The sequence below is a fragment of the Phacochoerus africanus genome, chromosome 3 (assembly GCF_016906955.1).
Source record: "Phacochoerus africanus isolate WHEZ1 chromosome 3, ROS_Pafr_v1, whole genome shotgun sequence".
Taxonomy (NCBI): Eukaryota; Metazoa; Chordata; class Mammalia; order Artiodactyla; family Suidae; genus Phacochoerus; species Phacochoerus africanus.
This window is the reverse complement of record NC_062546.1, coordinates 115,245,395-115,258,045: the sequence shown is the minus strand read 5'-3', so window position 1 is coordinate 115,258,045 and position 12,651 is coordinate 115,245,395.

Below are 12,651 nucleotides of genomic sequence, written 5' to 3'. Positions count from 1 at the left end.
TAGGAAGGAAAACTAAAAAAAAAAAAGTCTTTTTTTTTTGGACCACAAATATAGAACCTGCATTCTTCTTCTCTGAAAAGATATATCCCTTAGTAATTCTCTTTAATCATTAAAAATCAAAGCTGAAGTAGCATGGCACCAATCTCATTGCTTGTCACTCCTCTGTCATACTCCTTGGCTGTTCATACACACAGACAGACACACACACAAACACATGAACATAAAGCAAGGTGCAAATCAAACAAAGAGTGGTCCACTGTTACCTATTAACAGATGAGAAAAGCCTGCAGCAGAATGCCCAGTGAAAGGACATCTAAGCTTCCAGACTGACTAAATATTCAGTGTGCTCCAAAATCCTGATTATCAGGACAAGAGCTAGAATAGCTAATGCACAAGCAGGCTCAATTAACCCTAATTAGTTCAGAGTCAGGCTACAAAAGACTTAATTAGCAGTTATTAGGTGCCGCTCAGAAGAGGAGCATAAATAATGGTTGGTAGCAAGCTGTGTTGAAGAGTCTCCTGGCTGAGTGACACCAAAAAAAAAAAAAAAAAAAAAAAAGAAGAAATGAAAGTAATGTTCCTCCATTGAGGATTAAATGTAAAATAATAATATGGGTCTTGACTTAAATTTTATTTATTTAGAGTGGATTGTTGATATAATTTTTTTCTGGATGACTCAGATGCTTTGGGAGAGGAGTTCAAAAGTTTAATTCTATGGTGTGATGGTTATATTCTAGCACACAGAGATGAACATCTGTTGTTGGGATGGTGAGCTGCTAACAGGGATCAGAGGAATAGATGGGAAGTTCTCCTTGAACATTTCAAAAGTCAGCCTTTGGAGGGTCTCACATTAAGGAGGTCCAAGGTAGGGATGGCTAATGTGCAGAAAGGGCCGGGAAACTGAGTTATAAGGAGCATAAGAGGAGCTGGTGACTGGGGCCAACTTTGGTCCAAGCCTGAGTCCTGTCTGCTCATCAAATGGGTCTAGCCTAAATCCTCTTTCCTCCTTCTCTGCCCTCTTTCTTCACCTGCATGTTTCTCACAGGAGCTAAAAGTTAAGGAACCCCCTCTGACTTCCTAGTAAAATAATTTTTATCAAAAGACACAATATCCGGATTAAGATAAAAAAACAGAGGCAAAGCAATATGATATGCCCTTTCTACTAGTTTTGCTCTCTCATTTTCCCTCAGATACCTTTATAGAATAAGTATGACCCTGAGAGGCATAGAAAATTGTAATATTTTGCTTAAGTTTTATAACGTCTTGTACAAAATATGGGCTTGGCATGAGTGAGGTCAGGAATGTGTTTTAGAAAACTGCGGGATTCTTATGCCTTAATGTAAATTTGATTACCTATATTTAACATGACTATAAATGTTATCGCTCATAAAACTATTCAGCCTTGTCATAAATAATTTCATAGGACAATACTTTTGAAGGTGTATGTAAATATAGAAAAGCTGTCTTTTAAGATGTTACTTTAACCAACCATTAATTTCATGTAATAACTGACTTCCTCTTAAAAAAAGAAGGCCAAAGGATCACTTAGGAGGAATAGAGGCATATTTGTTTCCTATTGCTGTATAACAAATTACACAAAGTTAGCACCTTAAAACCATATCCGTTTATCGGCTCATAGTTCTGTAGGTCAGAAGCCCAGGAGGTCTTGGCTGGGCTCTCAGAAGGTCAAAGTCAATGTCAGCCTGAGATTTTGTCTGGGGAGTGTGGGGAGGAAACACTTTTTTCTAAGACCATCCAGGTTGCTTTCATAATCCAGATGCTGTGGTTGTAGGTCAGGGGTCCTGATTCCCTTCCTGTCTGTTAGGTGAGGGCTGGTCACTGCTCCCAGAGGGCCCCCACATTCCTTCCTCCCCCCCTCCCCCATTATCATCAGTGTAGCAATGACACACCAAGTCCTCCTCACAATTGAATGTCTCTGACTTCCTTCTGCCATCAGCTGGAGAAAACTCATTTCTTTTGAAAATCCCATGTGATTTGATTGGGCCCACTTGAATAACCTCCCTTTAGATAAACTCAAAGTAATCTTGAAAGTAATCTCAATTATCTCTCAAAAATCACTTTTGTCATGTAGCATAACATATCTGAAGCACCATATATCATCACTTTTATAGTTTTAAGGATTAGAGCTCAACCTTCTCTGCATTCACACCCAGGCCCCTGGTGGGGGCATAGGGTGGCATTGGTCACCAGGCAAGAGCAGGACTGGGAGGCCAGCAGGGTGACCAAGGGCCAGGAGATGGGGGAGCAGGCGGCCGAGTACCTATCTTGGAGATCTGGGGATAGCAGGAGGGGACACTGTGCATGGGCTGGTCTCCAAGCCTCCAGCACATGCTCCAGTTCTCATTGGATTTTACTTATGAAAAAAACAAAGATAAGATTGTCAAGAATCTAAGATGACAACTACAGAATACTAAATGCCAGTGGGGGCCTCTCTTCTGAGTGTAAGAGCCTATGAAACTGTGCTGATCACATACTCAACAAGCTGGCCCCAGAAGTAGACATTATATAAGTGGTTGCTATTATTATTTTTTAATGGATAGTTATTTTGTGGATATCAGACATTTAGTAGAACAAGCGATTAGTTGCTTCAGAATATCTGCCTTATTCTTATTTTGTACGGATGGACATAAGAAATCAGGCCTGATATAGAGGTATGTTATATTCAATAAGACTGTTCCAAAGGGCTGTCTATAAGGACTCCAAGCCATTGATGCAAAGGGTTTCTTTTCATGGCAAAAATGGTATTGACATTTCACAGGGAATATGCATGACTCCCACCGCCCACTCTTTTTTTTTTTTTTTTTTTTACTTTTTCTGTTGTTCTGGGTATTGTCCTAACTCCCAAGCTGGAAATCTGGCTTGGTTTTACCATCACTGAAATTAATTAAAAATAGATAAACTTGAACTTACATTCACTTTAAGTATTTTTTTTAAATCTTCCCACACAATTCAATTCAAATTCCATTCCATTACAGAATAACATAATAAGTTATGAAAATTTCACATGTTTTTTTCTTTTGCTGTCAGAGCTCCTATAGATGGTAAAAGCTTAATCCCAAGGAAACTAATAAAGTGAATTGTTCACACAATTACCTAATGTTTTCCTGTTATGTACAGTTCTCCAGGGCACCTGATGCTCGGTGATTGACTGATCTGTGAAGCCAGAGTCCTGTCTGCTTCTGAGCTTTGAGTATTCCACTACCTCTAAGTTTTTGACAAGGCTGTTTAAAGAGTGGTGTGATTGAATCATAAGACCACACAAAACTGCAATATATGCTTTGTTCTGTGTGGAGGGAAAAACATTACCATCCTCCATAAAAAGAGGAAGGGGGAAAATACAACATTCTTTAAGAGTAGTGAGAGGAGCCAAAGATAATACATACTGGAGAGCCATCATCTGGACACTTGGCTGATATGAAAAGAAGAATCAAAGTGCGGCAGTGACAGCAGACAGTGGTTCTAATTATCTCCAGAGGGGGCATTAGGATTTTCGGACTCCAGCTGTCAAGCAGCTGTAAACTTCTCTAGGCTAGCATGTGAGTTTTCAGAGTAAAACAGCAGACCCCAGTTTCACCAAGAGACCACAGGGTCAATGCCGAGCTGAGCCACTTCCACTCTTCAGGTTCAGTTGAGGGGGGAGGCTTGCCTAAACAAATATGATTTAAGATACATGGATCTTCCAGATGCACAGATGTATTTCTAAAACTTGAAATAGTCATCGTGATAACCTTTGAGACTTCCAGACATTAAGCAGGTTCTGATGCTAATGCTTATGAGATAGCTGATCGACAAAATTGAATTAAATTCTAGTAACGGTTAGAGAGCACTTTATATAGGGGAAACCTTATGCCAAGGAGGCAGTGTCATGAAGTGGCTAACAGCTGAACTTTTTCATCGTGTAACCTGGGACAAGTAGCCTAATCTTTCTAAGCAAGGTAGTTTTCGTGGGTATCACAGCAAGAATAACTGTTTAGATGTTGGTTGTCTTATTCTGTGTTTCCCTAGAAGCAGGCCCCCAAATAAGGATTGAGAGAGAACAAATAGTTTACTTGCAAGATGATCCCAGAAATACTGGTAAGTGATCAAGGGAGAGAGGGAGGGAGACAAGGCCACCTGTGAAGGGTAGGCTGTAAAACAACTTATCACTGTGACACCTGGAGCAAGGACTCATTCTCAAAGTATGGTTCAAGATTGACAAGTATCCTCATCACCCAGGCACTGGTTAGAAATGCAAATGCTCAGGTCCAACTCCATACATCCTGAGTCAGAAACTCTGCATATGGGTCCAGCCACCTGGTCTAATAAACCATGCAGCTGATTTTGTTGCTCACTCATGTTTGAGAACTGATGAAATGGGGACTTCTGAGGGTATTTGCAGAACACCTGTCCCAGAGTTATTCCATGGGGGGTGAAAGGTAGCTGGAATATTGATACACCAAATTGCATCAGTTATTACTGATGAGAGGGTGTTGGAAACAAATGATATTTCTCCAGCACTTTCTCCTTTGGTTGAATGATTTACAGAGTAAACTCTTGGCAAACACATGATGATCCTGGCAGCTGCAAGTCCCAAGAGCATTACAATTTTTAGACCCAAGGACATATGGGTGGGGCACCCACAGTTACTATCTATTTTGATGTCTGAAGGATTGATACAATGCACTAAAGGGCATAATGCAGTGCCTATCACAAACAATCATTATGTATTCAAATCCAGAGATAGTGCATAGATTAACAAACTGTAATCCCTCTCTTCAGAGAGTAGGGAGTGTCCAAAAGAGCTAGGATTCAGACTTATAAATAGAATCTAAGGCAAGATGCAATAAAAGTCACAGGTGATGGAAATATAGGAAGGAGAGAGCACATTGGATTTCAAGAGGTAGAAGGACGTTCATGAATCAGTGCCACTTGAGAAGGAAGGGGGTAACCTTTTGGGTGAGCTGAGATGTGAAACAAGAGTGTGAACTGTGGAGAAGGACTCAGGTCACTGTATCAGCTGCCTTGTCACTGGAACTCAAATTCCTCTTGTACCTGGTTGTTTGAGCTGCACATATTCTTCAACAACATGGGCCAACAAGTTTGATATGTAAGGGTGCTAAAAGTTAGTATTTTTTTTTTTTTACCATTTTACATTGCCAACAGCCTTACTAGTGATTTTCTAGAAAGAATTAAGACTTACTCATTTGAAAAACACAAAAGATGTTTCAGGCAGCTGCACAGATGTGCTGCTTTCCTGGGACTTGTATGGAAATGAGAAAGTGCTGACTTAATTTTTTTCAGTAGCATTATTACCATTATAACATAACTTTTATAATCTGAGGCAGAGCTGTCCATGTGTACTGTGAGAATTTTGTACATCTACGTTCAAAAATCAGTTCTGCGGAGGAGGGTGGAGTGGAGAGGGGAAATAAGAATGAATGCAGAATTCCATATTTTGGAGGATTTTTTTTTTTAACTAGGGTCCCATTTCTCACAGTAAAATATATCCCTTGATCTGCTGCCCTAACTCACTGATTTCCTTGGTGTCCACCTCCTCTAAAGCCACTAGTATGGACTGAATGTTTATGTTCCCTCCCCCCAATTCCCATTCATATAGTGAAGCTCTGACCCTAAGTGTAAAGGTATTTGGAAGTGGGGTCTTTGGGAAGTAATTGGGTTATGGCATTAGTGCCCTTACAGGAAGAGACACAAGAAAGAAGTTACCTTTCTGTCATGTGAAGATGTAGTAAGAAGCGGCTGATAGCAAACCAGGCAACTTCTAACCAGACATCACATCTACTGGCACCTTGATCTTGGACTTCGCGTCCACTACTGTGAGACACAAAAGTCCATTATATAAGTCACCCAGTCTATGGTATTTTGCTATAGCAGCTCATGCAGATTAAGACAACCACAAACCCCTTAGGTTTCAACTCCTCCTCAAATATGCTATATTTCCCTGCATCCCTGATGCCTCCCTCTCTTTTCCCATCTGTAGGCTCAGTGGAAAACAGTCCACAATTATCCACATATTGCGGCTCTCCTACCTGAAAATGAAGATGGCCTTTTTTTCTTAATGTCTTTTTTTTTCTTTTAATGAATCCTTGAGAATATTTGTGAGGATAAGGCTAAGGAAAGGGAAAGAGAAATAAGTAATGAGGGGCTTAAGTAAAGGGGAATGGAAGGAGCTTAAAGTATTTGAAGAGAGTCAGGAAGGAGACTTCACAGCCACCTGGGCTTTCCTCTTGGCTGTATTTTCCAGCACACTGTGGAAAGCAGTGTGTGTGAGCGTGCACGTGTGTGTGGTGTTCTGTCATTCACACGCAGTATGACATCTCCTAGTAGAACTTAGGAGAATTTTCTGAAATAGTTGGAGACCTCCTGAAAGATTTCCTCTTTCAGAACTTTATGTGTGAAGGTATTTAGTGGTGCTGAATCTTAAGGTGTGGGGATGGGATGCCTGAGGTATTGCAGAGGCATATCTGTGCTGTATCCTTTTTTAGCTGGGGGGGCTTGTCAACATCATCTACATCACATTCTCCAAATTATGGACAGATAAATATTCTTGTGTTATAAACAGAAACTACATTCTGGGAATGATTTAGAAGATGTTGCAAAGCATCTTCTCCATTAGCTCAGAATTAAAGATTATCCTAACTTTTTTTAAAGTATGTAAATCAGTATCAATTGCTTGACTTACTGGTCAGCTATTATGCCAAGTCAATATTTCATGAAGGATTGATACTTACTCCTGATTTTGTTAATTATTTCCCCAATATTTTCCTGTAAATGAGGACTTCCCCACAGATAAAACACTGGGGTATTGAGTATTTTTTGCTGAAGTCAAACCAAAAGATGAGCAGAGAGTAGTGAGTCTTGTGGTGATCACAATTCTATCACAGGATTACAATCAGTGCTTACCTGCAAAGAAGTCAGACCATTGTATAGACTGAATAGAATTTGAGAATAGAGTTGTAGGACTCAACAGACAAGTCAGAAATTGAGAATAAAGCAATTAAAATGTACAATAATTCTTTATATATCTCAGTATGGAAAACAAAATGCAGTATCTTTCAAGTATGCCATGCATTCATCTCATTTTTTAATTTTAATAAATATTTATTAAATAATTTCTAATATATGAAGCCAGGTACTATAGGTATACAAAAGGTAGTTAAGAAATAACCTTTGCTGGAGGTCACCAAAATAGCAACATAGGAGACCCCAACCTTTTTCCCCAACAAAGATATTAACAATTATATGGTTATTTATGGATAGAATAGCCCTGGGAGAGCTCTGAAGTCCACTTAAGAATTTTTGCCAACACAGAGGAACCATGAAAATAGAGAAGGAAGACAGCTTCATTTTGCCTGCATCATCCCACCTACGAAGCTGACATTGCTCAGTACCAAAATGGAACTTCTCAGATACAAAGAATTCCTCTTGCCAGGAAAGGGAAATTGAGAAGATCCACCAGCTTTCCTAGCCTTTCATGACCCAGAACTGAGGTCCTACTTTGATTTCACCTCAAAGAAGCTAGCAAAGCTAAGAGGTACAGAGATGGCAGGAACAAGAAATAAAAGCCTGGGCTACCAGTAGTAGCTGTACATCAGGAAAAGTTGCATTCACAGTGATCTGATCTGCAGACAGATTTAGCAGATTATGTCACCAAAGGAAGTAAAAGGCCAGTACAGCCACCTTGGACCCCCTTCAGAGTTCCACCATTTTTTGCTTCACAGGTGTCCATGGTCACTAGTGCCAGCTGCCTGAACATCTTCCCACTCGCTCCCAACCCCTGCCAGAACCCAGGAGCTGCAGCCAGCTCAGGCCTCTGTAGCTGTGTGAGCACAAGACACTAGCCTAGACCCCTGCAGCCATCCGCCACTCCCATGCACAGGCTTAGAGCTGGCCTCAAGCTGTGAATAGGCACAGGACCAGCCTACACTATAGCACACATGTCAGGGAGAGACTGTATAGCCATGGGGAGCATGCCCACAGCCTGAGGCCCTGCAGCTACTTGTGTCCTGGCAGCCTCTGTCTCTGTCACTGGTCCGCATCACTGAGCTCACCTGCAGCTAGCCCTTTGAGCTGTACTTGTGTGTGCCCCAGCCTGATCCCTGTCACCACACTCCCACTGCAGCATGTATGCCAAAGGGGAGATTGTGCAGCCACAGGAGAGCGTGCTGACGATCAGGGCCCCCACAGCTGCCAGTGAGCTCATAGTTGGCCCCAGCCCTTGCTGCCTGCCCTGGCCCTCATCACTACGTACATGTCTGCAATCAGCTTCTGCTGCTACATAGGCACCTGCAACTGGCCACTGGATTTGAGTGTGTTCACACTGCTGCCTGCCCTGGTCCCTACCAGTTAGACCTGAAGGTGCCACTGAGGATCCCAACAGTCCTTGCAACCACTGCTGCTCTCCCCCACCCCCTTGAAGTGCTAGCCAAGACCATACAGTTCTTGATGCTATGAACCCAACAAGCTGAGTGGAAGAGAAATCATGTCTTCCAGCCTTAACCAGAGCCACTGCATGCCACCAAACTCAGGGTCACAGCAACTCAGTGTGTCCCCAACCTCGGTGAAAGTCTTCTTTTACAGAGGTTAATCCATAAAGTCTGGAAGAGGTGACTGCTTCTTCAAATACACAAATACCTATGCGAGGCTAATGTAATCAGGAAGAATCAGAGAAACATAACTCCACCAAAAGAATAGAGTAAACCTCCAGTAACTGGCCCCAAAGCAATGGAGATCCAAGGATTTCTCAACAGAAAAAAATTTGTTCTAAAGATGCTCAGAGAGCTAAAAGAGAACACAGATGAAAATTTAATAATAGTAGAGAAAAATACAAGAAAAAATGAGAAGTTTAACAAAGATATAGAAAACGTAAAAAGGAACCAAATATGAATTTTGGAGCTGAAGAATACAAAATTCTAAAAAATTCAATAGAAAGTTTTAATAGTAGGCTTGTCCAAGTAACAATTAAGAAGAGGAATGAAGAAAGCCCTTGGGACTTATGGGGTGTCATCAAGAGAAACAATGTATACATCACTGGAGTCCCAGAAGAAAAAAAGGGAAAAGGAGATGGGAGCTCCCTTAAGGAAATAATGGTTGAGAACATCCCAAACCTAGGAATGTATTTGGGTAACCAAGTTTGTAAAACTAATTGGTACCCCAAAATTTCAATCCAAAACTAACTTCTCCAAGCCTCACTAAAATGAAACTCTCTAAAACAAAGGCAAAGAGATAATTTTAAAAGCAGTAAGAGAAAAAAAAAAAAAAAAGATTCTCATACAGTGGAACCTCCACAAGGCTATCAGTGGATTTGTCAGTGAAAACCAGCAAAGAACGAGATGATAAATTCAAAGTGTTGAAAAAAATAAAATGTCAACCAAGAGTATTTTACCCAGCAATCCTGTCTTTGAGAAAAAAAGGTGAAATAAAGACTTTCCCTGACAAACAAAAGCTGAGGGAATTCATCGCCATTAAACCTACCTTACAAGAAATGCTGCAAATAGTTCTTTAAGCTGAAATGAAAGGATACTGATTAGTAACATGAAAACACATGAAAATGTACAACATACTAGTAAGGTTAATCATGTAGTCAGATTTAGAATACCCTGTATTCTGTATACTTAATTCTGCATAGGGTGGGGTGTTAACAGCTTAACTCTAGTATAAATATTAAAAATAACAAAAATACTAAAAACATGATAATGTGAGAAAAAAGTGTATACATGTATGTGTAACTGGGTCACCATGCTTTACAGTAGAAAAAAAATATTGTATTGGAGAAATAACAATTAAAAAAGATTAAAAAAATAAACCTCAACCAGCAACTAAGAAAAAAAAATAAAAAATAAAAACAAAAATATTAAAAACAGCCATACTACAATCATTCGTTAATGGATACACTATATAAAAAGATATAAATTGTGACATCAAACATAAAAGGAGTACAAGGGTAGTTTTTATGCAATCAAAGCTAAATTGTTATCATTGTAAACTGAGTGCTACATTTAATGTCTTGTGTTAAGCCTCATGGTATCTACAAAGCAAAAACCTACAACAGATTCACAAATTATATAGAAAGGGAACCAAAGCTTAGCACTATGAAGAGTAGTAAAAGCTATAGTAATCAAAAGAGTTTGGTGCTGGCATAAAAACAAACAGACCAGTGGAATACACTTGAGAGTTCAGAATAAGCCTTTACATTAAAGTCAACCAATATTTGATAGTAGAGGCTATAAAGGACTTCATGAGGAAAGAGCAGTCTTTTCCATAAATAGTGTGGGGACCTTGAGGGCATTATGCCGAGTGAAGTAAGTCAGACAGAGAAAGACATATTCTGTACTATCTCCATTTTTATTGTAATGTAGAAAAGCTGAATTTACAGAAATAGGGAGTAGCATGATGGTTACTAAGGGCTGGGTGTTGGAGGAAATGGGGAGATGTTGATCAAAGGGTACAAACTTCCAGTAATGAAAAGGATAAATATTACGGTTCTAGTATATAGCATGATAATTATATTGAATAATAATTATTGTATGCTTAAAAGTTGCTGAGAGAGTAGATCTTAAATGTTTTCACCGCACACACACACACACACACACACACACACACAATTATATGACATAATAGAGGTGTCTGCTAATGCAATCGTGGTAATCATTTTTCTACATATAAATGTATCATATCAACACATTTTATGCCTTAACCTAACACAAAGTTGTATGTCAGTAATACTTGATAAAAGAAATTAGCTTTGCCTGTGAAGACATTATGATTTTGTTGTATATAGAGTAAAGCTACCATATATACTATGTGATAAATTGGTAAGCAGTATATAAAGATAGGCATTTAGTCCATTATACATTGGAGAAAGAAGGAGGTAGAGAAGAAAGAAATAACTTTAATATAAAAATACAGGGAGGTCTGTTGTGATGCAGTGGAATCTGACTATTATCCATGAGGATGTGGGTTCTATCCTGGGCTTCACTCAGCGGGTCAAGAATCCAGCGTTGTAGTGAACTGTGGTTTAGGTTCCAGATGTGGCTTGGATCTAGCAATGCTGTGGCAGTGGTGTATGCCAGCAGGTGCAGCTCTGATTCAACCCCTAGCCTATAAACTTCCATATGCTGTGATTGTAGCCCTAAAAAGAAAAAAAAAAAAAGAAAGAAAAAAAGTGTGTGTATATATATATATTTTATATATATAGATTATATATATATATTTTTTCAGGGTTAGGAGTCTGATAAACATTAGGCTGTATTATGCAAACTAGATGGGCTGACAAAGTATTGCAGGGGAAGCCCCGTGTGTAAGGTGCTATGTGTGTAACTGGCTCCCTAAACAAGTGGCTTTACAGGATACAAGTCTTCACAGTTTTCCAGAAGCAGTACCAGTCAACATTTAGTCACTTTTCTTAGATTGTATTAGGAACTGATTTACCTAACGTACAGTGTAACTCAAGTTATAAAATTTTAAACAGGATACAAATTTTATCCTTTTTTCTTTCATAGTCATAAAAATATTCCCTGTGCTCTTAATGAAATTTCTAACTCCACTGAAATATGCAATATGTAACACTGCCTGTTATGCAAATTTGGTCTTTATACTCACAATAAGAGCACTTACAGTCCACATTTAAGCAACAATAATGTGTTGCTAAAGCTAGACAAAGGAAATGAATTATACATAGACCTCACCCTTCTCCCTTAGCTGATTGTATTACAGTTTAGGCACCATGACATATGTTCCACTTATGTGATACTTTTAAACCTTGACCTGTTGTTATAGATAGCTATTGCTATGTAACAGATTAACCCAAATTATAGTGACTTAAAATAACAATGTATTATTGTTGCTCAGTGTTTTGTCATTGCCTGAGCTCACCAGGGCTATTGTGGCCTGAGGTCATTCATATAGTTGCAGTCTGATGCTACATGGACTCAACTCAAGATCCTGTGGGCTGATGGCCCTGATAGCTTTTTAACTTACAAATCTTGTGCCTATGTGAGAAGCCCAGAATAGCTGGAGGTTGACTGGGCATTTCTTTATATCCATAGAGTCTATTTGGCTAACTACTTTGGGTTCCCTTATAGCATGGAAGTCTGACTCCTTACATGGTTTTCCATTGAACACATATTTTGAAAGTCCAATGCATAAACTGTGTTTTTTAATGACTTAGTTTCAAAATTAACGCATCACTATACATAGGACATGATTGCTGGGAAGCATGCTTCACTGGAGAATCTGTCTTTGAAGACAAATGACCACATTTGTCATATATACCTTACTGAAATATGATGATACCTGGCTTTGGTAAACTCTTATTATACCCAAATCAATCAGCTAATCAACAAGTATTAAAAACCTGCTTTCAAAAGAGCACCTAGAATAATCATTTAAAATCTTCATCAGCGCTTATAGCAGTTTAGCACATCATTTAATTAATGGTTATTAACTATCTGTTGTGTGCCAGAAACTGTATCATATACTGATGACTTCTAGATGGGTGGGGTAGACACGTGAAGAAATTAAGCTTGGGAGGCTGGAATGGAAGTAGGGTGGACTTCCCCAAAAGCAGCAGAGTCGGGTGCTCACACAGTGCAGTGGCATTAGAGAACACTTGCTGAGGAAGGAAAAAATACA